The sequence below is a fragment of the Rutilus rutilus genome (assembly GCF_951802725.1).
Source record: "Rutilus rutilus genome assembly, chromosome: 7".
Classification (NCBI taxonomy): Eukaryota; Metazoa; Chordata; class Actinopteri; order Cypriniformes; family Leuciscidae; genus Rutilus; species Rutilus rutilus.
The window spans coordinates 32,366,427-32,390,257 of NC_140221.1; the positions used below are offsets into that span (position 1 = coordinate 32,366,427).

The 23,831-nt window shown below is 37.9% G+C and overlaps 1 protein-coding gene across 1 annotated transcript in view; it reads right to left on the reverse strand.

Moving 5' to 3' along the window:
• Positions 1-23,831, reverse strand: part of tacr1a (tachykinin receptor 1a) — a gene marked incomplete at its 3' end in the record, with an annotated part of 305,040 nt that overhangs the window by 253,280 nt on the left and 27,929 nt on the right. The window lies entirely within an intron of this gene.

Genomic DNA, 23,831 nt, shown 5'->3' on the forward strand with positions numbered 1-23,831 from the left:
GAAGTGCTGAAACCCTATTGTAATTGTAAGGATTTTTATTATTATTATTATTATTCTTCTCCGCTAAAACGCATCGTGCAGCCCAAACCGTAAGAGCTAGAGACTTGAAACTTGGCCACAAGGTAGTACAAAAATCGAGGAGAGGTTATCAAAGTATGAGCCCGATTGGCCAATAGGTGGCGCTATAGCGCAAAAAACAAAAAAAAATCACTATTTTGCTCATATCTCAATAACCATTTGTCTCAGCTTCAAGTGTCATACATCATTGGAATCCTTGGCTCAAGCCGAACAAGAAATATAGGAGGTATTTTATTTCCGGTATGCAAATTTTTCCGCCATTTTGGATTTTGTCCAAAACCTACTTTTGCGAACTAGTCCCTGGTTTTTTACCCGATCGGAACCAAACCAGTGCAGAAATGTTCACAGTAGTCTGAATATCAATAATTATCGAAAAAAAGTTGAAATTTCGATTCACGGTCGCTAAGGGGCGCCAAAACGTTTGAAGAAGGCGGAGCCTATTTTACTAAAATGGCTATAACTCCAGAAGTAAATGAGGTATCTTCACCAAACTCGGTACACATGTGTAAGAGGTCAATCTGAGGTCACAGTAAAAAAATCTCGGCGATTGGCCACATGGTGGCGCTATAACATGAAAAAAACATAAAATGGGCTATAACCACCTGACCGTTAGTCCGATTGACTTGAAAATTGGTATGCAGTGTCTTGGTCCAAGGTGCCATGTATATCTATGAGGACATTAGTGTATCTCAAAAAACATGGCCGCCATCAGCCAATGAAGTTTGAGCACCTATTAGACAAGGTTAACGGAGGCCGATCGGAACGAAACTCGATGGGCATGTTCGACTCATGGCCCTAAAGGTCTGTAAGAATTTTGAATGAAATCGGCCACTAGTTGGCGCTAACGAGTTTTATGGCTCTGTAATCACGTAGTGTTACACTTATCGTCACAAAATGCATATCATTTGATAGATCTGCTCATCCTGAACAACTTTGCCTCTAGAACCATTGCTGTCAATCAAACCGTTCATTAAATATTCATGAATATGTTAAAAACCTACTTTTGCGAACTAGTCCCTGGTTTTTCGCCCGATCGGAACCAGACCAGTCTAGGACAATTCTCTGGACTCTCTAGATCAATAATTATCAAAAAAAAGTTGAACTTTTGCATTTGTATGGCTGTAATAGGGTCATTTATAAAATGGGCGTGGCAAAATACACTAAAAAGCCTATAAATCCTAAATGAAAACTCAAAACTTCACAAAAGTTGGTGAGCATATGTGACATGACATCATTAACAAGCATGCAACATTTTATGGAGATTGGACCAAAGGTGGCGCTATAACTGTTAAAAAGCTTTAAAACCATATATTTCCTATGGTAAACTGTCTGTATTGGCTGTAAATGGTCTTTTCCATCTCTGATCATATAGTTCTCATATCATAATGTTCAAAACTAGTGCAATACAGTTCTCTGGACTCACTAGGTCAATAATTGTCAGAAAAAGTTGAACTACTTCATTTGGATAGATATAATAGGTTCACTTCAAAATGTAGCCTTTACCAAGTGTCCCCGAAAGCCTATATCTCTTTAATGAATGACTCAGACCTTCTTAAAAAGCCAGTGAAATATCACTCTGAACATGCATGAAAATTTTCAGACCGATCGGACAAAATTTGCCTCTATAACAGTTAAAAAGGTGAAAATTATATGAATATAATGGCATATTAAGCCAATAAGTTGTATTTTACTGCCCCCTGCTGTTTAAAATTTATAAAATCACTATTTTAACATTTACAATTACATTTAGTCAAAATCCGTCCGTTAAAGTATTAGTATTGACAGTTTTATCACATCATATATTTCAAATGTCTGTATCTACAACATAATGTGTTTGTGTAGTCTTAGGTTTCTGAATAAATTCTGAATCTTCTGATTAATAGCTAACAAAGACTTTGTGAAATGTTTATAGACCATTCAAATATATTTTCATAATGACATATCCCAATAGCATTGAAAAAACAACAACAACATTTGTCTTCGTGTGTGTGTGTGTGTGTGTGTAAGCATGCATGATTGAGTTAACATGGAAAAACTGGTTTGCTTTAGTGCAGAAAACTGCTAAACTATAACTATATAGTTATAACTATAAATCCTAAACGAAAACTCAGAACTTCACAAAAATTGATGAGCATATGTGTCATAACCTGCTAAAGAAGCATGGAAAATTTTATGGAGATCGGACCATAGTTGGCGCTATAACTGTTAAAACGCTTTAAAACCATATATTTCCTATGGTAAATTGCCTGTATTTGCTGTAAATGGTGTCTTCTATCTATTATCGTATAATGTTCATATCATAATGTTCAAAACCAGTGCAGCACAATTCTCTGAACTCTCTAGATCAATAATTAGCAGAAAAAAAGTTTAACTTCTTCAAAAGGTGATTTTATATGAATATAAAGACAAATTAAGCCAATAAGTGGTATTTTACTGCCCCCTGCTGTCATTTCATCATACTACTCCCTAATATTGTTATACAATTCATATTTAGACTTTATAAAATCATTATTTTAACATTTACAATCACATTTTGTCAAAACTCATCTATTGAGTATTACTATTGACAATTGTGTTACACTGAGATATGGAAATGGACGAAAGTAAGTGAATGAAATGAAACGAAAGTATAACGGCATTTAAGCCACGCCCCCGAATACAAATTCATTCATAACTCGAAAACGGAAAGTCGTTGCGCGCTCAAATTTTGATGGTGAGGACCTCTCGGGGCTCTTGATCGAAACGTGTCGTCGCGGGCCTCGGGAGCGCGCCCCCCGCGCATCGCCAGCCCGCGGGACCCCCGATTTTGAACGCCCATTACTCCCGACCCAGACCACCCCGAACATTGTGTAAGAGCTCGTTGGAAAGGGCACGTCCTTGGCTAGCTTCGATTCAAATGTGGTGTTATCTGCCCTGGGCATTCCAGAGATAATAGCCCGAACAGATGTGCCTTATAACAGTCATAACTCCCAGCCCCAATCGCCCAAAAACACCTTGATGGTCTCATTCAACAGGGCTCCTCAAGCACTATCTATGCTCTGAGTTTCAGAATTTTTCGCCATTTGGTTCCTGAGATATAAGTAAAAAAACAAATTCCCATTCATTCATTCAAACACTTCAACTGTAAAATGTAAGCTATAATACCACTGTTGTCCACTAGAGGGAGCAGCAGGAGCAGCAGGAGCAGCAGGAGCAGGGAGCAGCATGATCTTTTAATTCGCTTCAGTATTGGGAAATAAACAAATGCTTTAAGAAGCAATCTTTTTTATTATGATGTTTTTTTTTATTATGATATTTGTATATATATTTTTTTTTTATTACGATTATGAACGGTTTGATTGACATTAGTGATTCTTGAGGCAAAGTTGTTCAAGATGAGGAGATGAAGATATTTTCACAATATCACATCCTAAAAACATTGAAAACATATTTGTCTTTGTGTGTGTGTGGATGTGTTTGTGTTTGTGTGTGTGTCTGTCTGTGTAAGCATGCTTAATGGAAAGAACATGAAGAAACTGCTTTGTTTTACTGGTGGATAAAAAAGTCTTTCAAATGAAAGTGAGTCAATTAGTGGTCTTCTCCTGCCCTCTGCAGGACATTCTACTTAATAAAATATTTTCATCTGTGCTTTTGCATTAGTTTTTGGACTATATCAAATTACTTGCATGAAAATCACCTATTATAACACAGTCATGTTTTGTCAAAGTTTATCACTTCATTTTTACTGAGCTCTCAGTTTGAACAATTCTGCCTCTCAGTGATTAATTTGAAATCTGAAAATGGTATTATACAGAGGAGATTTGCAATTATCATTTTGTTACCTATCTTTTATTTTAAATATCTCCATCTACAACAAAATGTGTGTGCATGTGTGTGTTCAAGCATGGTTAGTGTATTAAGTATTATTGTTTAAGTATTATTGTTTTCATTTACATTTTAACCACCAGAAGAAGAACACTCATTGGTTCATTCTGCTCACTAAAATATTATTTTTAATTTTTTTTTCCATTTGAAATATTGTTTAAACTTAATAAAATCATTAAAATAACATTTCAAATCATATTTTGTCTGTTTATAAATCCCACAGACTCACATTGGCTGCAATACTAATGTTTTTGTAAAACACAGACCTGATAGTCTAATCTGTGTGTATTGTGCATATATTATTGATATTATTACTATTGCAAATCATGTTATTGTAACTCATATCTTAATAGAATATTATTTGTAATTTTAATTCTTTATTTCTTAAGTGTTTTTTTTTATGATTACTACAGATATTATCACCAAAGATATCAACTACACCTTCACTTTTAGTATTGACACGCTGCACACACAGCACAATCACACACTCACTAATGCATTCAAATAAATGTAATCTTACTGTGCTACTTTATTTGTACATGATTAGAATGAACAGAAATCTAAGAATATTTTTCTTCTTTTGTTAAAGCCATTTCAGACTCCAAGTAAGCATTATATTACTAATCATCTATTTTAAAGGTGCCATACAATTGAAAACTGTATTTATCTTGGCATAGTTGAATGATAAGAGTTCTGGACATGGAACTGACATACCGTGAGCCTCAAACACCATTGTTTCCTCCTTCTTGTGTAAATCTCCTGTTTGCAAAAGACCGCTGAAAAATGAGTGAATCCCACCATAACACCGACTGTGACGTTGGAGTCAGGATCATTAATATTTATACCCCCCAAATTTGCATTTTCCAGTCCATGTTCTAGGCCAGGCAGTGTTAATGTGGACCTGCACAGCCGAATCATCAGAAGATCTGCAGGTATTGTGAAGAAGCAAGCAAGGACAATAGTGAAAATGGCAGATCATGGATATAAATGTTATGTCTGAGGCTGTGCTGCGGATTTGAGAACTTTTCATTCCCTTCCCACAAAAGAGAACTGTCAACAGGCATGGTTGATGTTTACAACAGGATACCTCACCATTTTAATTCAAAGCTGTTAGTTTGCTCTTAACGGAGGCCGATCAGAACGAAACTCGGTGGGCATGTTCGACTCGTGGCCCTAGAGGTCTGTAAGAATTTTGAAAAATCAGCCACTAGTTGACGCTAACAGGTTTTACGGCTATGTAATCACGTGATGCATATCATTTGATAGATCTCCTCATACTGAACAACTTTGCCTCAAGAACTACTGCTGTCAATCAATTTGTTCATTAAATACTTGCGATTATGTTAAAAACCTACTTTTGCGAACTAGTCCTAGGTTTTTCGCCCGATCGGAAATATACCAGTGCAGTACAATTCTCTGGAAGCTCTAGATTATTAATTATATAAAAAACTTTAACTTTACCCATTGGGTAGCCATAACAGGATCATTTAGAAAATGGGTATGGCAAAAAACACTCAAAAGCCTGTAAATCCTAAACAAAAACTCAGACAACTCACTAAACTGCCTTATGTGCTTAAAGACCCTAAATGCTTGAACCCCGCTAAATGCTGCTTGCAGCTTTAATTATTATTATTTTTCTTCTGCCGTAAAACGCATCGTGCAGCCCAAACCGTAAGAGCTGGAACCTTGAAACTTTGCCAGATGGTAGTACAAAAATCGAGGAGAGGTTATCAAATTATGACCCCGATTGGCCCATAGGTGGCGCTATAGCAACCAAAAGCGCGAAACTGCTCAGAACTCCTAGACCGTATGTCGTAGACTCAAGTGTCTTATATCATTGGAAAGCTGGACGCCTGACGAACAAAACGTATATCTCCGATTTCATTTCCGCCATGATGGATTTTCCGCCATTTTGAATTTTGTCAAAAACCTACTTTTGCGAACTAGTCCCTGGTTTTTCACCCGATCGGAACCAAACCAGTGCAGAAATGTTCTCTAGAAACTGAAGATCAATAATTATCGAAAAAAAGTCGAAATTTCGATTCACGGACGCTAAGGGGCGCCAAAACGTACGTTGTGGGAGGGGCCTATTTTACTAAAATGGCTATAACTCCAGAAATAAATGAGGTATCTTCACTAAACTCGGTACACATATGTATGAGCTCAATATGAGGTAACAGTAAAAAAATCGCGGCGATTTGCCACATGGTGGCGCTATAATATGAAAAAAACATAAAACAGGCTTTAACCACCTGACCGTTAGTCCGATTGACTTGAAAATTGGTATGCAGTGTCTTGGTCCAAGGTGCCATGTATGTCTATGAGGACATTGGCGTATCTCAAAAAACATGGCCGCCATCGGCCAATGAAATTTGAGCACCTATTAGACAAGGTTTACGGAGGCTGATCGGAACAAAACTCGGTAGGCATGTTCGACTCATGGCCCTAGAGGTCTGTAAGAATTTTGAAAGAAATCGGCCACTAGTTGGCGCTAACGAGTTTAATGGCTCTGTAATCACGTGGTGTTACACTTATTGTCACAAAATGCATACCATTTGATAGATCTCCTCTTGTTGAACAACTTTGCCTCAAGAACCATTGCTGTCAATCAAACCGTTCATTAAATATTCGTAATTATGTTAAAAACCTACTTTTGCGAACTAGTCCCTGGTTTTTCGCCCAATCAGAACCAAACCAGTCTAGGACAATTCTATGGACTCTCTAGGTCAATAATTATCAAAAAAAAAGTTGAACTTTTGCATTTTTCTCATGGGTATATTGGGTCATAAAGAAAATGGGCGTGGCAAAATGCACTCAAAAGCCTATAAAACCTAAACGAAAACACAGAACTTCACAAAAATGTATGCGCATATTTGTCATAACATGCTAAAGAAGCCTGGAAATTTGTATGGAGATCGGACCAAAGGTGGCGCTATAACTGTTAAAACACTTTAAAACCATATATTTCCTATGGTAAATTGCCTGTATTGGCTGTGAATGGTCTTTTTCTATGAAAAATTCCATAGGAAATAATTTGATCAAAATGAAATAATTTTCATATAATAATGTTCATGACTCTTAATAAGCATGAAACATTTCAGACAGATCAGACAAAATTTGCCTCTATAACAGTCAAAAAGGTAAAAATTATATAACATGTCATTAAGCCAATAAGTGGTATTTTACTGCTTTTATTCATGCCTGGTGTAAAAATTATGACTAGTACTATTATACAAAAGTTGAGAGTACAGGACATTAGGAACTTTAGACACAGAGATATTTCTTATAAAATAAAGCAGAGAGACAATCCTTGAGAGACCAGTGCATTCTTAGTATATTAGCTCTTCTATAACAGTTTAAATTGAGTCGTGTCGATCTGTTCTGGACAAATTATATTTTTCAATCAGTTCTTTTTTTTTTTTCTTTACTTGATGCACTCGATTACACCACTGGGCAATAACACACGATTCATCCAATCACTGATTGTGCTGCTGTGACTGACACCCCTGAGAGCCAACAGAAGCGGCATATTCATAAGGCCCGCCCACAGGTCGCGCAGGCGCTGCCGCTGTCAGCATAAACAGAGAATCAGATGAGAACAGATCAAATGAGACACGGAGCATTTCTCCAGAAACTCCTTGCACTAAATGATAATCATAATCTATCGAGAACTGTGATTGTGTGCACTTGTAAACTTTGGATGCTTCGGCCTGGAGTGTTGTCGTCAGAGAGAGGTGAAGTGGAAATCGGAGTAAAGATTTAGTGGATCCCAGAGCGGTAATCTTTATTGAATACCGGTAGTCTTTTTTTTATTGAATATGTGATGCAATCTCGTTTTGGTGAGTGACATTTTTTTATCATATGTTATCTTATGAAAGATATGTCAATTTCAGAAATGATTTGATATGAGCTGAGTGTAGGCCGCACAGCGCGAGCTGAACTAATTAGCCGTAGGCTAAAGCTATCACGTATAACAATGATCATGTGTCATGAGTTGAGACAATGGGTCTTATTCATGAAACACGAGCAGAACGAATTTTTGTGTAAATCGTGTGTAAAGTGGTTCTGACGTAAATTTTCGGATTCATTAAAATGTTCGTATTTTCCAAACGTTAGTTGGTACGAAAGAGATCTACACCTGCTCCAGCCACGCGTAAATAGTGCGTTTAACATCCGAACGTTTTGCTCATTAATAAGGCTGCATTTTAATTCACCTTAATCGTGTACATATTTACACAGCATTTTGAAAAAATATTAGGTAACACTTTACAATACGGGTGCACTAATCTGCATTAATTCATATTTAACTAATGCACAGATAATCATGTGTTAATGTATAACTCATGAAGAACTAAACCATTAATTAATGATTACTGCATCAGCAACTAATAAAGATTCTAAATGATTAATAGATTAAGTAATATATGAATTGTTATTAATTAAATGTGTCAATGTATTAATTAATTAATAACTTATTTTATTAACTAAAAGTGTAAATGAATGCGTTAATTACCACAGTTGGTCAAAGCAATGTACTTCAACTTCCAGTTGTCTGCTTTAATTAATCATTAACTAATGATTTGCAAATGCATCATTATGTTATGACTTTACTTGTTGAGGCACATGACTATTAACTAATTGTTAAGTAATATGCCATTTATGGGTTTTGACAGTTTGCACATGCAGTGAATGTAATGTCGGTGAACGTGTTTGAAGGATGGGGTGAGTTGGGCTGCACACAAATATCAGCACACCAGAATCTGAACTCCTGAAGCTGTTATACTGTGTTTACACTGGACGAGACCAGCTGTCTACACCTGGACTAGAGGATGGATACCCGACCCGAGCCCGACGGGACCCGTCGGTACCCGACGGGCCGGGCCGGGTTCGGACAGATATTTAGAAATTATGTTCGGGTTCGGGTCGGGCTCGGTCACATCAGCGCGATATTGAACATTTTAAATTTAAAACAGCTTATTATGTAGGTAGCCAATGTGATGCTTTCATTTGATGCAAACGTTCGTTTTTGTGATTAAAATGCATGTGAAATTTTACCATAACATCTGTCATCCTGTGTGCGCAAATTTCAAATTTGTTTATGTAGCCGTGACAACCAAACACGTGCATGCGCGCCAGTGCGCTTGTTTCTCCGTGCGCGCTGATGCACTCATCCTGTTGACATTTCCGAATGCCTTCCTACAGTTGCTTAATAAAAGCGGGCTTTCCACACAAACGTACATGTGTCATTAGTATGAGAAAAAAATGGGATTTTAACTGTCGGTCTCGGGTCGGGCTCGGACATAAATATCTTTATGCCTGTCGGGCTCGGGTCGGGTTCGGTTACTGCTCTGTCGGACGCGGGCCGGGCTCGGACAGAAAAATTCGGCCCGATCCGCACTCTAACCTGGACATGACAGACCATCGCAAGTCCATTAGTCCTTCGTAACAGAACTAGCACAAGAGCTCAGAGTACGTCAGTAATAGAGTGTGGCATCGGTTTACTGACTGGGTTTTGTCGTGTAGTGTCGCGACGCATCCAGTGTAGTATCACTGACTATAATGGACGTTCTATTGTCTTTGTCCAGTCTAGACACAGTGTTATGAACTAGCAGCGCTCAACCGCATGTTCTCAGTGTATGTTAACCTGACATAGTCCTGTGCCATGAACAACAAAGTTCATCGGACTCAGTGAAATCTTGGTTGTACATGGTTGGAAATTGAAATCCATGGCTTAGTGTGGATGTCAAAACCAAAATGGCATATTACTTAACAATTAGTTAATAGTCATGTGCCTCAACAAGTAAAGTCATAACATAATGATGCATTTGCAAATCATTAGTTAATGATTAATTAAAGCAGACAACTGGAAGTTGAAGTACATTGCCTTGACCAATTGTGGTAATTAACGCATTGATTTAGACTTTTAGTTAATAAAATAAGTTATTAATGAATTAATACATTATGACACATTTAATTAATAACAATTCATATATTACTTTATATTAATCATTTAGAATCTTCATGATGCAGTAATCATTAAAGGAGAACTCCGGTCAATTTTAACATTGAGCTCATTTTTTTGTACATTTGGAGTGCTGTCAATACAGAGAACAACGACAAAAATCGGTGTTGCCTACACCGAGTTATTCTATTTTTAAAATTTGCACCCTATTGACTTCAATGGGGCAAGTAGTAAGCCTGCTTTTTAGCCTCTTAACATCCTTTAAGTGTCATTACAAGTGCACAGAAAATGTGAGTGATTCCTTCCGAGTGAACACGAGTGGATCTGACTGCAGTAGATGTTAGAGATATTAATAAAAATGAAGTTAATTCAGCCAGCGCTCATACCTTTGTTTACATCCTGTTTTCGGTGGAAGGCCATAGTAATCGATTGTCGAGTTCACGCGCGTGATATGCGCGTGAACTCGACAATCGATTACTATGGCCTTCCACCGAAAACAGGATGTAAACAAAAGTATGAGCGCTGGCTGAATTAACTTAATTTTTATTAATATCTCTAACATCTACTGCAGTCAGATCCACTCGTGTTCACTCGGAAGGAATCACTCACATTTTCTGTGCACTTGTAATGACACTTAAAGGATGTTAAGAGGCTAAAAAGCAGGCTTACTACTTGCCCCATTGAAGTCAATAGGGTGCAAATTTTAAAAATAGAATAACTCGGTGTAGGCAACACCGATTTTTGTCGTTGTTCTCTGTATTGACAGCACTCCAAATGTACAAAAAAATGAGCTCAATGTTAAAATTGACCGGAGTTCTCCTTTAATTAATGGTTTAGTTCTTCATGAGTCATACATTAACACATGATTATCTGTGCATTAGTTAAGCATGAATTAATGGTTATTAGTGCACCTGTATTGTAAAGTGTTACCAAATATTATATATAGTAATTACATACGGTTTTTCTTTTTACTTTTATTACGACAGCCAGTAATTACGAGAGCCATCTATGCAAACGGAACAAAAGTCCGCAAGTTTTTTTTATTTAATTTTTTTATTCAAGCTGTTTATTCTTTTACAAGTCCGCAAGTCACAAATAATGCAGTCAAGCTTCATGTCAAACCATTTTCTTTTCACTTTCAGGACTGTTCGATTAACAGATGAAACTCCATTAACTGCATCTATGCTGCCAAGCTTCCTTTTTTTTAGGCCTGATACGCCACTATGTACGCTTGAAAACAAAATGTGGCGTTTTGAATGAACTTCTGATAATAAACTTCAATTTCTGCATCTGAGAAATTTCTCTTCTTCATTCGTTTTTGAGAAGACAAGTTGAAATCCTTTGTTTGGTGTCATAATATGATGCCCATATAGCCTATAGTTTTCAGTCGGTTTTAATGGGCGGGATTTATGGTAATTTAGAGAATGAGCGTGCACACGCGTCCCATTTACAACTGATTGGAATTCATTAACACACACACACACACACATTTCACTATCACATCTGACGTTTACGAAGTATTTCTGAATCAGGAGAAGAATTTTCGGGAATGTCGCCTTTACGCGCAAATCACTCACATATTTACTCGTATATTTACGATTTCATGAATGAGACCCATTGAGTGATTAATGAGTGTCTGTGTTAAGTAACTGTCGAAAAGTTCGATTAATGTGTCATTTGAACTGCGCATGTATATGATTTGTTACTGAAATGTTGAATCAGAAATGAATTATTGTACGTTTGCCTTGTGTTTTCCAAGGCTGCGTTTTCTTGTTCTCTGTTTTTTTTCCTATGTGAACGTGATCGGCAAGTGTATCCTGTTTTGTGCCATAAATAATCCTGTGAAGGTGAATCGCCTGCCTATTGAATACAATTAAATATGCACAAATGGCTAGCTGACCAGTGCCCATGGACCGGTTTCCACTTTGAACCATAATTTGAAACCATCAACTGGTAGGATAATTACAATTTTCTTTTGTTTTTCGGACTCACAGGACTTTTAATTTGTGAAATAAATTAATTTATTTTTACATCTGAAATGGAGAGACTTCAACTGATCGAGAGAAGTCTGAACAACTCTTTAAACTGAATCATTTGATTCACGAACTCTGGTCAGCTACGTCGTTATTCATGTTGTTGAACATACTATTTTACTATACAAAGATAAGGTGGTTAATTGGAAGGAATGATGAATCACATTGTCTTTTGAGTCAAATCCGATATCGGATTACTAGTATTTCTTTCGTCAACAAAAATTATAACTAAATATTGTCGTCAACGAACCACGTGACGAAAACGAGACGCAACGTAAATGCTGGTCATGTGACAATAACTATAATTAAATGTATAATGCAATATTGTTGACGAATAAAAACGAGACTAAATGTGGTTTACAAAATAAAAACTATGTTAAAATGTCACTTCATTTTCGTTGACCAAAACGAGATGAAATGTTATGACGCTATTTCGTCTTGTTTAGTCACATTATTATTATTATTATTATTTTGCAGTATTTCTGTTTCCCGTGTCTCACTTCAGGGGCTGCATCAGGGCGCACTGCGCAGACGACGTCACTTCCACAAGCCCCACTCGCGGCATTATTTAGAAGATGCAGCTGCGGTGAGTTAGCGTAAACGACAACAAACAAAGTTAAGTCTGACGCCCGTTTCACACATAGGGCCCGATTTTAACGATCTGAAACGCAAGTATCAAGCGCGAAACGCAAGTAACTTTGTGGCCGGGTCTTGGGCGCTGTTGCTATTATACCGGCGGGATAAATGACTCTTGCGCTCAACGCAAATCTAAAATGTGTTGGTCTGCAGTAGCTTCATTACTCATAGGTGTGGTTTGGGCGTAACGTGAAATAAACCAATCAGAGCGTCATCTCACATTCACTTTAAGAGCAGACGCGCTTATTCTATAGCGGATTCCTATTATAACGGTGGATTTGCCAGACGCGCGCCAGCAGCGATTCACAGCCGAGGAGACCGACGTTCTCGTCAGGGCCGTAAAACACAGAGAAGTGACATTGGGGATGGAGAAACACACCCAAATTAACTTCGGTTAAACAGGCGTATGATAATTTGGGTAAATGTGTAAACTAGAAGTATGCTTTTATAATTATCTATCTATCTATCTATCTATCGTAATGTATGATTTGCAAAAATGAAAACGGCTGCTTCTGTGTGAGAGAATCAAAGTGTATGTGCGTTGTGCACACGCTACATTGATTATGGCCAAGCATGCGCCCTTAAAATAGCATAAGAATAACATGTGCAACGCGCCACTGACTTTAAACTAGATTTTTTCAGTTAGTGGCGGAATTGTTTTCTAAACGTGCAAAATAGCATGAGGGAACGTTTGCGCCGGAACACGCCGCCTCTTTGCGCTGAACCGCCCCCGGGAGCGCAAGTGTATTTCTTAGTTAACCGACGTGCGTCTGTGGAGGGAAAAGTGCAAAATAGGAATGATACATGCGTCGGTGTACAAAGTCAATTGCGCTGGGTGCAAGATAGGGCCCATACTCCGTGTGCAGTGCATATGCGGTGCAGGAGCAGCACTCGCTATAGTGCTTTCACATATGCTGCGTTTGCAGTGCGTAACTGATCCACGGCTGAACCACAAACACATACTCACTATTTTTATTTCAAATCCAGAAGTTATCAAATACTTTTATTTAAAAAAAGTTTTGTCAGCATTACGATTCTCTTTGTACACACATACTCTTTAATGGTCGTAATTCACTTTTAAGCACAATTTAAACAATGTATTCAATGCACTACTTCTATCTAGATTTATTAGCAAGTGGTAAAATATTTAGCCATATAGTTATATTAAAATGACAAATATTTTAAATTAAAACTTAAAATTGACAAAAACAACCGACTCTCATGCCTTTTCTTTTGCATTTAAATTAATACAGTAAATCTTGGATGTCAGAAAGAACTTGTTTTTCAACCTCCACGAATGAGACGAGTGTTACTTTTCTGTTCACTATTTTCGCTATTTTTCCATAGTGATACACTATATTGACTGGGTTAAATAGAATTGCATTTCTAAAAAGAGACTAAAATACAATTTTCATTGACTAAAACTAGACTAAGGGCGCTTTCACACTTGGTTCGATTGCCTGTTCCTAACCCGAGTTCGATTGCTCCCCCCCTGCCCCCGATGGACTTGTTCACATATTATTTGTATCCGAACCGCAGTATGCTTGTGTCATCAAGTTGCAGCTGGTGCGTAATCGTGTTGCTTGGTAATGAATGAAAAGGCGTCAAAATGGATAGAATTGCTCGCTTCACATTTGTTCTTTTTTTTTTTTTTACCTTTGGTTTTGTTTTCAAAGAAAAGATCCAGAAAGAGAAACACATGTGTTTGTCTGCCGCAAAAGTACTAAAATCGTTCCAAAGACAGCGGGCTGTCCGCCGAAGACAATTTTTGCGGAGGCAGCCAGAAATCATCTCTCTGCTTGCAGTGCGTCAATCCCGCTTTTCATCAAGTTAAGTGTATACATGACGAGAATAATTCCTGTTAGTGATCCAGAGCGCGATCCATTTAGACGCCGACAAACTTTATTGCTGCGGATAAAACAATAAACCTCCGCAGAAGCATTCCAGAGGTACTCCGCGAGGAACAAAACATGTTCCAAACATAAAACAGGCTATAACCACCTGACCGTTAGTCCAATTGACTTGAAAATTGGTATGCAGTGTCTTGGTCCAAGGTGCCATGTATGTCTATGAGGACGTTGGCGTATCTCGAAAAACATGGCCGCCATCGACCAATGAAATTTGAGCACCTATTAGACAAGGTTAACGGAGGCCGATCGGAACGAAACTCGATGGGCATGTTCGACTCATGGCCCTAGAGGTCTGTAAGAGTTTTGAAAGAAATCGGCCACTAGTTGGCGCTAATGAGTTTTATGGCTCTGTAATCACGTGGTGTAAAACTTAACAACTTTTGATGCTTTTGTGCTTAAAGTCCTTAAAGGCCTTAACTGCTTGAACCCCGATAAATGCTGCTTGCAGCTTTAATTAGGGGTTCAAGCACGAAGTGCTGAAACCCTATTGTTATTGTAAGGATTTTTATTATTATTATTATTTTCCCCTAAAACGCATCGTGCAGACCAAACCGTAAGAGCTGGAACCTTGAAAGTTGGCCAAATGGTAGTCCTCAATTTGGGGAGAACGTATCAAAGTATGACCTCGATTGGCCCATAGGTGGCGCTATAGCGACCAAAAGCGCGAAACTGCTCAGAACTCCTAGAACGTATGTCGTAGACTCAAGTGTCTTATATCATTGGAAAGCTGGACGCCTGACGAACAAAACGTATATCTCCGATTTCATTTCCGCCATGATAGATTTTCCGCCATTTTGAATTTTGTCAAAAACCTACTTTTGCGAACTAGTCCCTGGTTTTTCGCCCGATCGGAACCAAACCAGTGCAGAAATGTTCTCTAGAAACTGAAGATCAATAATTATCGAAAAAAAGTCGAAATTTCGATTCACGGTCGCTAAGGGGCGCCAAAACGTATGTTATGGGAGGGGCCTATTTTACTAAAATGGCTATAACTCCAGAAGTAAATGAGGTATCTTCACCAAACTCGGTAAACATATGTATGAGCTCAATATGAGGTAACAGTAAAAAAATCGCGGCGATTGGCCACATGGTGGCGCTATAATATATAAAAAACATAAAACAGGCTTTAACCACCTGACCGTTAGTCCGATTGACTTGAAAATTGGTATGCAGTGTCTTGGTCCAAGGTGTCATGTATGTGTATGAGGACATTGGCGTATCTAAAAAAACATGGCCGCCATCGGCCAATGAAGTTTGAGCACCTATTAGACAAGGTTAACGGAGGCCGATCGGAACGAAACTCGGTGGGCATGTTCTACTCATGGCCCTAGAGGTCTGTAAGAATTTTAAAAGAAATCGGCCACTAGTTGGCGCTAACGAGTTTTATGGCTCTGTAATCACGTGGTGTTACACTTATTGTCACAAAATGCATACCATTTGATAGATCTCCTCTTGTTGAACAACTTTGCCTCAAGAACCATTGCTGTCAATCAAACCGTTCATTAAATATTCGTAATTATGTTAAAAACGTACTTTTGCGAACTAGTCCCTGGTTTTTCGCCCGATCGGAACCAAACCAGTCTAGGACAATTCTATGGACTCTCTAGGTCAATAATTATCAAAAAAAAGTTTAACTTTTGCATTTTTCGCATGGCTATAACAGGGTCATTTAGAAAATGGGCGTGGTAAAATGCACTCAAAAGCCTATAAATCCTAAATGAAAACTCAGAACTTCACAAAAATTGATGAGCATATGTGTCATAACCTGCTAAAGAAGCATGAAAAATTTTATGAAGATCGGACCATAGTTGGCGCTATAACTGTTAAAACGCTTTAAAACCATATATTTCCTATGGTAAATTGCCTGTATTTGCTGTAAATGGTGTCTTCTATCATCATATAATGTTCATATCATAATGTTCAAAACCAGTGCAGCACAATTCTCTGAACTCTCTAGATCAATAATTATCAGAAAAAAAGTTTAACTTCTTCAAAAGGTGATTTTATATGAATATAATGACATATTAAGCCAATAAGTGGTATTTTACTGCCCCCTGCTGTCATTTCATCATACTACTCCCTAATATTGTTATAAAATTCATATTTAGACTTTATAAAATCATTATTTTAACATTTACAATCACATTTTGTCAAAACTCATCTATTGAGTATTACTATTGACAATTGTGTTACACTGAGATATGGAAATGGACGAAAGTAAATGAATGAAATGAAACGAAAGTAACGGCATTTAAGCCACGCCCCCGAATACAAATTCATTCATAACTCGAAAACGGAAAGTCGTTGCGCGCTCAAATTTTGATGGTGAGGACCTCTCCGGGCTCTTGATCGAAACGTGTCGTCGCGGGCCTCGGGAGCGCGCCCCCCGCGCGTCGCGAATCCGCGGGACCCCCGATTTTGAACGGCCATTCCTCCCGACCCAGACCACCCCGAACATTGTGTGAGAGCTCGTTGGAAAGGGCGCGTCCTTGGCTAGCTTCGATTCAAATGTGGTGTTATTTGCCCTGGGCATTCCAGAGATAATAGCCCGAACAGATATGCCTTATAACAGTCATAACTCCCAGCCCCAATCGCCCAAAAACACCTTGATGGTCTCATTCAACAGGGCTCCTCAAGCACTATCTATGCTCTGAGTTTCAGAATTTTTCGCCTTTTGGTTCCTGAGATATAAGTATAAAAACAAATTCCCATTCATTCATTCAAACACTTCAACTGTAAAATGTAAGCTATAATACCACTGTTGTCCACTAGAGGGAGCAGCAGGATTACGCATGATCTTTTAATTCGCTTCAGTATTGGGAAATAAACAAATGCTTTAAGAAGCAATCTTTTTTATTATGATGTTTTTTTTTTTATTATGATATTTTTTATACATTTTATTTTTTATTATGATTATGAACGGTTTGATTGACATTAGTGATTCTTGAGGCAAAGTTGTTCAAGATGAGGAGATGAAGATATTTTCACAATATCACATCCTAAAAACATTGAAAACATATTTGTCTTTGTGTGTGTGTGTGTGTGTGGATGTGTTTGTGTTTGTGTGTGTGTCTGTGTGTGTAAGCATGCTTAATGGAAAGAACATGGAGAAACTGCTTTGTTTTACTGGTGGATAAAAAAAGTATTTCAAATGAAAGTGAGTCAATTAGTGGTCTTCTACTGCCCTCTGCAGGACATTCTACTTAATAAAATATTTTCATCTGTGCTTTTGCGTTAGTTTTTGGACTATATAAAATTACTTGCATGAAAATCACCTATTATAACACAGTCATGTTTTGTCAAAGTTTATCACTTCATTTTTACTGAGCTCTCAGTTTGAACAATTCTGCCTCTCAGTGATTAATTTGAAATCTGAAAATGGTGTTATACAGAGGAGATTTGCAATTATCATTTTGTTACCTATCTTTTATTTTAAATATCTACATCTACAACAAAATGTGTGTGCATGTGTGTGTTCAAGCATGGTTAGTGTATTAAGTATTATTGTTTAAGTATTATTGTTTTCATTTACATTTTAACCACCAGAAGAAGAACACTCATTGGTTCATTCTGCTCACTAAAATATTATTTTTCATTTTTTTTCCATTTGAAATATTGTTTAAACTTAATAAAATCATTAAAATAACATTTCAAATCATATTTTGTCTGTTTATAAATCCCACAGACTCACATTGGCTGCAATACTAATGTTTTTGTAAAACACAGACCTGATAGTCTAATCTGTGTGTATTGTGCATATATTATTGATATTATTACTATTGCAAATCATGTTATTGTAACTCATATCTTAATAGAATATTATTTGTAATTTTAATTCTTTATTTCTTAATTGTTTTTTTATGATTACTACAGATATTATCACCAAAGATATCAACTACACCTTCACTTTTAGTATTGACACGCTGCACACACAGCACAATCACACACTCACTAATGCATTCAAATAAATGTAATCTTATTGTGCTACTTTATTTGTACATGATTAGAATGAACAGAAATCTAAGAATATTTTTCTTCTTTTGTTAAAGCCATTTCAGACTCCAAGTAAGCATTATATTACTAATCATCTATTTTAAAGGTGCCATACAATTGAAAACTGTATTTATCTTGGCATAGTTGAATGATAAGAGTTCTGGACATGGAACTGACATACCGTGAGCCTCAAACACCATTGTTTCCTCCGTCATGTGTAAATCTCCTGTTTGCAAAAGACCGCTGAAAAATGAGTGAATCCCACCATAACACCGACTGTGACGTTGGAGTCAGGATCATTAATATTTATACCCCCCAAATTTGCATTTTCCAGTCCATGTTCTAGGCCAGGCAGTGTTAATGTGGACCTGCACAGCCGAATCATCAGAAGATCTGCAGGTATTGTGAAGAAGCAAGCAAGGACAATAGTGAAAATGGCAGATCATGGATATAAATGTTATGTCTGAGGCTGTGCTGTGGATTTGAGAACTTTTCATTCCCTTCCCACAAAACTGTCAACAGGCATGGTTGATGTTTACAACAGGATAAACTCACCATTTTAATTCAAAGCTGTTAGTTTGCTCTTAACGGAGGCCGATCAGAACGAAACTAGGTGGGCATGTTCGACTCGTGGCCCTAGAGGTCTGTAAGAATTTTGAAAAATCAGCCACTAGTTGACGCTAACAGGTTTTACGGCTATGTAATCACGTGATGCATATCATTTGATAGATCTCCTCATACTGAACAACTTTGCCTCAAGAACTACTGCTGTCAATCAATTTGTTCATTAAATACTTGCGATTATGTTAAAAACCTACTTTTGCGAACTAGTCCTAGGTTTTTCGCCCGATCGGAAATATACCAGTGCAGTACAATTCTCTGGAAGCTCTAGATTATTAATTATATAAAAAACTTTAACTTTACCCATTGGGTAGCCATAACAGGATCATTTAGAAAATGGGTATGGCAAAAAACACTCAAAAGCCTGTAAATCCTAAACAAAAACTTAGACAACTCACTAAACTGCCTTATGTGCTTAAAGACCCTAAATGCTTGAACCCCGCTAAATGCTGCTTGCAGCTTTAATTAGGGGTTCAAGCACGAAGTGCTGAAACCCTATTGTAATTGTACTGATTTTTATTATTATTATTATTATTATTATTATTATTATTATTATTATTTTTCTTCTGCCGTAAAACTCATCGTGCAGCCCAAACCGTAAGAGCTGGAGCTTTGAAACTTTGCCAGATGGTAGTACAAAAATCGAGGAGAGGTTCAGAGAATATGAGCCCAATTGGCCCATAGGTGGCGCTATAGCAACCAAAAGCGCGAAACTGCTCATAACTCCTAGACCGTATGACGTAGACTCAAGTGTCTTATATCACTGGAACGATGGAAACCTGAAGGTCAAAACGTATATCTCCGATTTCATTTCCTGTATGCAAATTGTCCGCCATTTTGAAATTAGTTAAAAACCTACTTTTGCAAACTAGTCCTAGGTTTTTTGTCCAATTGGATCCAAAACAGTGCAGAAATGTTCTCTGGAGTCTGAATATCAATAATTATCGAAAAAAAGTCGAAATTTCGATTCCTGATCGCCAGGGGGTGATAAATTAATGTTGTGGGAGGAGCCTATTTTACTAAAATGGCTATAACTCGAGAATGAAATTAGATATCTTCACCAAACTTGGTGCACATGTGTATGAGTTCAATCTGGGGTCACAGTAAAAAAATCGCGACGATTGATCACTAGGTGGCGCTATAACATGAAAAAAACATGAAAACGGCTATGACCATGTGACCGTTAGTCCGATTGACTTGAAAATTGGTATGCAGTGTCTTGGTCCAAGGTGCCATGTATGTCTATGAGGACATTGGCGTATCTCGAAAAACATGGCCGCCATCGACCAATGAAATTTGAGCACCTATTAGACAAGGTTAACGGAGGCCGATCGGAACGAAACTCGATGGGCATGTTCGACTCATGGCCCTAGAGGTCTGTAAGAGTTTTGAAAGAAATCGGCCACTAGTTGGCGCTAACGAGTTTTATGGCTCTGTAATCACGTGGTGTTACACTTATCGTCACAAAATGCATATCAACTGGTAGATCTGCTCATGGTGAACAACTTTGCCTCAAGAACTAATGCTGTCAATTAAACCGTTTATTAAATATTCGTAATTATGTTAAAAACCTACTTTTGCAAACTTGTCCTAGGTTTTTCGCCCGATCGAAACCAGACCAGTCTAGGACAATTCTCTGGACACTCTAGATCAATAATTATCAAAAAAAAGTTGAACTTTTGCATGTAGATGGCTGTAATAGGGTCATTTAGAAAAGGGGCGTGGCAAAAAAACACTAAAAAGCCTATAAATCCTAAATGAAAACTCAGAACTTCACAAAAATTGGTGAGCATATGTGACATAACATCATTAACAAGCATGCCAATTTTTATGGAGATCGGACCATAGGTGGTGCTATAACTGCTAAAAAGCTTTAAAACCATATATTTCCTATGGTATTTCCTGTAAATGGTCTTTTCCATCTATTATGTCAGTAGTTACATGCTTGGTAAATAAAACTTAATCACTTTTGATGCTTTTGTGCTTAAAGGCCTTAACTGCTTGAACCCCGATAAATGCTGCTTGCAGCTTTAATTATTATTATTATTCTTCCCTAAAACGCATCGTGCAGCCCAAACCGTAAGGCCTAGAGACCTGAAACTCGGTCAGATGGTAGTAGTCTTGCTCGCTACTCAGATACCCGGACTCGTCCCAATCGGCCAGATGGTGGCGCTACAGCGCAAAAAACAAAAAAATTGCACATTTTTGCTTAAATCTCATTAACCGTTTGTCACAGACTCAAGTGTCTTATATCATTGGAATCCTTGGGTCAAGCCGAACAAAACTGGCCTCAAGGATTTCATTTCCGGTATGCAAATTTTTCCACCATTTTGGATTTTGTCCAAAACCTACTTTTGCGAACTAGTCCTAGGTTTTTTGCCCGATCGGAACCAAACCAGTGCAGAAATGTTCTCTGGAGTCTGAATATCAATAATTATCGAAAAAAAGTTGAAATTTCGATTCACGGTTGCTAAGGGGCGCCAAAACGTTCGAAGAAGGCGGAGCCTATTTTACTTAAATGGCTATAACTCCAGAAGTAAATGAGGTATCTTCACCAAACTCGGTAGACATGTGTAAGAGGTCAATCTGAGGTCACAGTAAAAAAACCGCGGCGATTGGCCACATGGTGGCGCTATAACATGACAAAAACATAAAACAGGCTATAACCACCTGACCGTTAGTCCGATTGACTTGAAAATTGGTATGCAGTGTCTTGGTCCAAGGTGCCATGTATATCTATGAGGACATTGGTGTATCTCGAAAAACATGGCCGCCATCGCCCAATGAAGTTTGAGCACCTATTAGGCAAGGTTAACGGACGCCAATCGGAACGAAACTCGATGGGCATATTTGACTCATGGCCCTAGAGGTCTGTAAGAATTTTGAAAGAAATCGGCCACTAGTTGGCGCTAACGAGTTTAATGGCTCTGTAATCACGTGGTGTTATACTTATTGTCACAAAATGCATATCATTTGATTGATCTGCTCATGCTGAACAACTTTGCCTCAAGAACCATTGCTGTCTATCAAACCGTTCATTAAATATTCGTAATTATGTTAAAAACCTACTTTTGCGAACTAGTCCTAGGTTTTTCACCCGATCGGAACCAAACAAGTCTAGGACAATTCTATGGACTCTCTAGATAAACAATTATCAAAAAAAAGTTGAACTTTAGCATTTTTCGCATGGGTATATTGGGCCATAAAGAAAATGGGCATGGCAAAATGCACTCAAAAGCCTATAAATCTTAAACGAAAACTCAGAACTTCACAAAAATTGGTGAGCATATGTGCCATAACATTCTAAACAAGCATGTAAAATTTCATGAAGATCGGACGATAGGTGGCGCTATAACTGTTAAAAAGCTTTGAAAACCATATATTTCCTATGGTAAATTGCCTATTTTGGCTGTAAATGGTCTTTTCCATCTATTATTTCAGTGGTTAAAAGCTTTCCAAATAAAACTTAATGTCTTAAATGCTTATGTGCTTAAAGGCCTTAAATGCTTGAACCCCGATAAATGCTGCTTGCAGCTTTAATTTTACTTTGGCCTTGTCCAGTGTGAGGGAGATGTGTACGCATGAATGCTTTTACAATAGAATAACTAAAGAATTGGTATGTCACTATTAAGCCCCGCCTTACAAATATGTTACTGACCAATCATACCTCAGCAACTGAAGTGTCCGCACAACAAACTTCCGTTTTCTGTAAAACAGGTTGCATCGTTTCCGGCTCAGGTCTTTTGTATGGGCTTCATTAAATATTGAGCTGTTTTACTCAAGATGCCTTAAAAGAAGCTCCCAAACATGAGCATAAACGATGCCCATCACATATGCAGATTGATATCTAGAAGGTTTTTTTTATTTTTCTAAAATAACATTTGGATATTAAAACTTAATAATACTTTAACAATAAAAATAATTAGTTAGGTTAGCTGATTACCCTAAAACGTATTGATATCGGCGTCAGGTCGAACTGCTGTAACACTTTCTCTGACAAGCAAATGCAATGAGTCGTGTTTCCTGTTTGTTCATGTGTTTGACATAAAAGGTGCGTTCGACCATTTTCAGTTCCTCGGCCGATCGGTTACATCCATAGACAGTAAAAGAAATGGACACAGCGACCCCATTGGATTCAACGGAGAAAAGTGAAGTCAATTAGAAGCACTCACTTCCTGATGGCTGAGCGTACTGTGCAGACTCAAACTGAGCTTGACGACGTAGATGTGACGTGAGTAACCTGTCTGTCTTCTAGTAGCTGTGCCAAGAGAAATCTGAATCATTCCCTTCCGAAACTTGCAGAGACGGAGAGCGCGAGTAGGAGGTGTCCATGATAGGAGCAGGAGCAACTTTTGCTAAGTATTCTGATTAATTATTTTGTCATTTTGCCTCCACGTCCCCCCGATTGCCCGCAAGCTTCTACTCCTGTCCATGCGGTAATTTCTCTACTGTGCGACAGAGAGTCGCGTGGTTATGCCGCATTCGTTAGCCTAAATCTTACAAAAACGGCTTCTACAGGCCCATAACGTAAGATACAAGGTAATGGAGCCTTTTATACATTTTCGTGTTTTTTTTAAAATAAATAATGGACAAATGGAGTCTTTAAACGCCTCAGATGTAAAGTTATTCGCTGTCAAAGTGACGCCAAAATGAATGGGAGTCAATGGAATGCTAACAGCAGGTGATGGTCTGCTAATCAATGGCGGAAGCCCCCCGCAGCCAAGGCCGAACTGA